Below are 4,769 nucleotides of genomic sequence, written 5' to 3'. Positions count from 1 at the left end.
ACGTGGGCTAGTTGAAATGTTTTTATTTTTTAACTTTAGCCGAATGGGCTAGTTGAAATGTTGTTATTTTTAACTTTAGCCGACGTGGGCTCGTTGATCTGGACATCTCTAACACGTTATGAATATCTCTCACGGTCTGTAATGACTGACATGACAAGAGGACCTGATTATTCACCACCCACTCTAGAAATTGCACCTTGTGCATTCTACTATTAAAACTGCCAAGAGTAACTTTAAAGCAGGACAGATTGATTTTTAGGGGGTCTAGAGGAGTGTGGTCCTTCTGTAGCTCAGTTGGCAGAGCATGGCGCTTGTAACGCCAGGGTAGTGGGTCTGATTCCCGGGACCACCCATACGTAGAATGTATGCACACATGACTGTAAGTCGCTTTGGATAAAGCGCTTGCTAAATGGCATATATTATTATTATATATTATAATATTAGTGTCCATAGGGTCTGTGCAGCAAGTCACATTTTATGTCACATTCTTCTTAGGCAAGTGTAAACTAACAGTGAAATGCTTACTTACTTACAAGTTGCTTCTCCAACCATGTAGAGTTAAAGATAACATAAAAGAAGCAGGCTGAACGTCGTTTGACGTCCCTACTTTAGGGCCCTCTAGTCACAAGTAATAGAATAGGAGACTAATTTGAGAAGCAACCCCACATGTATGCTGATCGTGAAGGTTTGGTAGCTCGACAGAACATCTTTGAGATCCTAGCGAACTACCTTCGTCAAGTGGTCACTTTCATGTTATCTACGATGAGATTTTTCTGCGACATCTCTATTTTTAACAGCTGTATGTTGTGCAGTAGCTCTTTCCTCTCGATGAGCTGTCGGGTGACTTTCTGCGTCCCGGTGCGGTCCCGTTCGTCCGACGACGAGATGTCTTCCGTGGGCACCGTGGTCTCCCAGGCTGAACTCTTCCGACTCCTCCAGGGAGCTGGAGATATTCACCGACAGGTTTTCGGCGTCTTCTTCGCAGGCATTTTGAAGCTAGATAAACGTTAGCTACCTCGCTTTTGTCAAACAAAGTAGTGATCTGCTTTTTTTTGCCAGCTCACTGCTGAGCATGCACAGGATTACCGAAGATTTATTAATTTACCATATAAATTACCGAAGATTACCGAAGATTTATTAATTTACCATATAATTTACCGAAGATTACCGAAGATTTATTAATTTACCATATAAATTACCGAAGATTAAGGATTAGCGAACTCAAAGAGTTCAAGGACGGTTAAAGGCGTTAGCGAGCTAGTTGTATGATTGTTTAACTAGCTAACAACGTCGACTGTTGCACGACATATACTGGTAACGAGCTCCTTGTCTGTGGTTGTATTAACTGTTAGCCACTGTACAGTACTAGTTAGTTAGCTAGACTAGTTATAGTTAGCTAGTTATAGTTAGCTAACGTCGAATAGTTGGAAAAGTTCACTGTCCGACAAGTAGCTTCATAGCTAGCTGGCTAATTCCTTACAAATTATAATATTTTTTTGTTGTTGTTAATATCCCATAAATTAAATGGGGTTTAGCAATTAACTATTTATATTCGCGAACAACCCTAAATGTTCGGTGGTCGCTGTTTTCATAATTTCAACGGTCCCGCTTCGAATCGCATAGAAACCGCCGCTCGCGGATCACAACAAACAAAACGGAAGTGACATCCGAGTCACTTCCGTTTGTTTTGCAACCACATAAAATGTTCGCCAGAAACAACAGCAACATTTAATAATCATTTATTCAACTTTTTTTTTTTAGCGCTATTCATTACATAAAGGATCTCGACGCGCTTTAAAGAAACAAAACAAAACATAATGAGATTGACAGTCAATGGAAAATTCATGGCTTTGAGTGGTCATCTGAGGGAGATGGTTAAGAGGGGAGAGAAAGTTCGGAGGCAGGCAGGCAGCACGGTTTTCTTCTTCGAGGTTTTATTGGCGGACTACATCCCAAAATGGTACATTGCCACCACCTACTGGGTGGGGTGAAAACAAAAACTTTAACCACTGAACATAAAATAATAATAATAATGTATAAAGATTTTAATCCCAGAAACAGTTCAGCTGCATTAACAATTATATCAATCTTTCTTGATTTACTTTCAATTTGTGCAGTTCCGTCTATCACCAATGCTTTAAATTACACAGAGTCCACTATCTTCACATGAAGGATTTCTGGGTCCTGCTGTTGATTCTCAGCCTGATGCTGAAGGCTCCAATGTAGGCATCCCATTCTACACTACCGCAGGACCTTCAGATATACTCACTCTTTCAACCCTTTTGACAGCCTCTGCATAGGAGAATCTCAACTGCCTTTGATTTGAGCAATCTCAGTCTCTTCTACCATACATCGGGAACTCCAATGATTGCTCTTCATGCTCCCCACCACAGTTGATTGCTCCTCATGCTCCCCACCACAGTTGATTGCTCTTCATGCTCCCCACCACAGTTGATTGTCCTCTTCAGTGCTCCTCCCTCACAGTTGATTGCTCTTCATGCCTCGACAGGTGTCCTCCTCGACAGGTGTCCTCCCTCGACAGGTGTCCTCCCTAGACAAGTGTCCTCCCTCGACAGGTGTCCTCCCTCGACAGGTGTCCTCCCTCGACAGGTGTCCTCCCTAGACAGGTGTCCTCCCTCGACAGGTGTCCACCCTAGACAGGTGTCCTCCCTCGACAGGTGTCCTCCCTAGACAGGTGTCCTCCATAGACAGGTGTCCTCCCTCGACAGGTGTCCTCCCTAGACAGGTGTCCTCCCTCGACAGGTGTCCTCCCTCGACAGGTGTCCTCCCTAGACAGGTGTCCTCCCTAGACAGGTGTCCACCCTAGACAGGTGTCCTCCCTCGACAGGTGTCCTCCCTCGACAGGTGTCCTCCATAGACAGGTGTCCTCCCTCGACAGGTGTCCTCCCTAGACAAGTGTCCTCCCTCGACAGGTGTCCTCCCTAGACAGGTGTCCTCCCTAGACAGGTGTCCACCCTAGACAGGTGTCCTCCCTCGACAGGTGTCCTCCCTCGACAGGTGTCCTCCCTAGACAGGTGTCCTCCCTAGACAAGTGTCCTCCCTCGACAGGTGTCCTCCCTAGACAGGTGTCCTCCCTAGACAGGTGTCCTCCCTCGACAGGTGTCCTCCCTCGACAGGTGTCCTCCCTAGACAAGTGTCCTCCCTCGACAAGTGTCCTCCCTCGACAGGTGTCCTCCCTAGACAGGTGTCCTCCCTAGACAGGTGTCCTCCCTAGACAGGTGTCCTACCTCGACAGGTGTCCTCCCTAGACAGGTGTCCTCCCTAGACAGGTGTCCTCCCTAGACAGGTGCCCTACATTATATCCATCAGCTTGTTTGATGTCCAACAGACATAACTTCTGTTCCTCAGAAATAGGAAAATATAAAAGATGTATTTAAACCATGGATTGATGATTCTATGTATTGGCCATTGAGAGGCTTTGAAGCCACTGGTCGGCCATTTTGCCACTCCCCAGTAGGCGCAGTCTTCCATTGGAGTGAAAGTAATTCTACAGTATTTCAATTAAATATACAGTATTCAGAAATCACTCCACCATTTCCTGGTTGCTTAACATTTAGAATAGTTTGCCTCATTTCAGTTTATGTTGACAAAACAAGCAAGTATAGTGTAGAGAATCATTGTACCATCTAAACCGCTGTGAAATATATTAGCCAAAACCAAAAATATATGTTTTCAGCAGTTTGAAGCTGAGTGTACAAAACCTAAAGTAAAGGACACAAAAACTTTTTTAAACTTACGGGAAGCATAGAGATAGGACACATCTACTGATTGTTAGACTTGCTTTCAATGAGAATGACAGATCTATAGCACACATTTCTATGTGAATTTGGTGGGGTTTTCTAAAAACGTTCATATTGCAGCTTTAAATGTTTCAAGGACAAAATTACATGTATTTAAGTATTTGGGAACAATAACATAGGTAATCTAAAACAATTATACTTTAAGGAATTTAAAAAATATATATTGTATGTTTCACTAAAATAATATAATTTAAAAGTATGCATTATGGTGTTTGTAATATAATACACGTGGCAAGAAAATGAATATAGAATATTTAGTTAGCAACCTCAATGGGAATTCGCTATTAATTGTGCTAATTTTGTTAGCATTCTGATAATAGACGCCCAATGGGCTTTTAGCGTTTGTTGGAGCACCCTTTCTATAGCTTCCAAAATATGCTTTACAACGGTGGGGGAGTGTCAAGATGGGGGCACTTTGGCTTCAACACAGCGCCCCCTATCAGTCACCTAGTTTATAGACGAACCTTTGAGCAGGACTCAGGTGAAGTTTAAACTCAGTTGGTAGTTTAGGGTAATTTCCGGTTCCAAATTGTCTCTTGCATTTAACGTTGTTTACTATGTATTGACGTGGGAAAATAACATTTTTTTGTATGATTGGTTAAATGTGAGTCTTCTGTACAAATTGTTATACCCAGAACATTAATCCCGGAACACTTGCATCAGCACGACTGAATAATGGCGTTGCACACGTTTACAACGTGACCTTTCGACATTTTTTCTTCTTCCGATGAGCACGGATGTAAAATTGAATTCAGACTGACACAAATGTAAGACATTCAATGGAATATTACCACGATTACATGACCCATTCTGTCCTTGTTGAGAGTGGACCTTAATTGCAGTTTGTATAATTTTTTTGGAACATAAACACAGTCGCTTTCTATCTTGTCTGCATGTCGAACGGTATTTCCTCCTTCTGATGGACAGTTCTGGAACTTTAAATGTAAC

General features: G+C 42.8%; 1 long non-coding RNA gene across 1 annotated transcript; it reads left to right on the top strand.

Moving 5' to 3' along the window:
• The first annotated feature begins 2,775 nt into the window (after positions 1-2,775).
• Positions 2,776-3,109, top strand: LOC127918912 (uncharacterized). The gene is made up of 3 exons (XR_008101361.1): positions 2,776-2,814; positions 2,947-2,967; positions 3,083-3,109. It is a non-coding gene; the product is annotated as an uncharacterized LOC127918912 (long non-coding RNA).
• The last annotated feature ends 1,660 nt before the right edge of the window (positions 3,110-4,769 follow it).

The sequence above is a fragment of the Oncorhynchus keta genome, unplaced genomic scaffold (genome assembly GCF_023373465.1).
Source record: "Oncorhynchus keta strain PuntledgeMale-10-30-2019 unplaced genomic scaffold, Oket_V2 Un_contig_15265_pilon_pilon, whole genome shotgun sequence".
In the NCBI taxonomy this organism is placed as follows: domain Eukaryota; kingdom Metazoa; phylum Chordata; class Actinopteri; order Salmoniformes; family Salmonidae; genus Oncorhynchus; species Oncorhynchus keta.
Note: the sequence above shows the minus strand (reverse complement) of the source record. Positions and strands in the feature narration are given on the sequence as shown.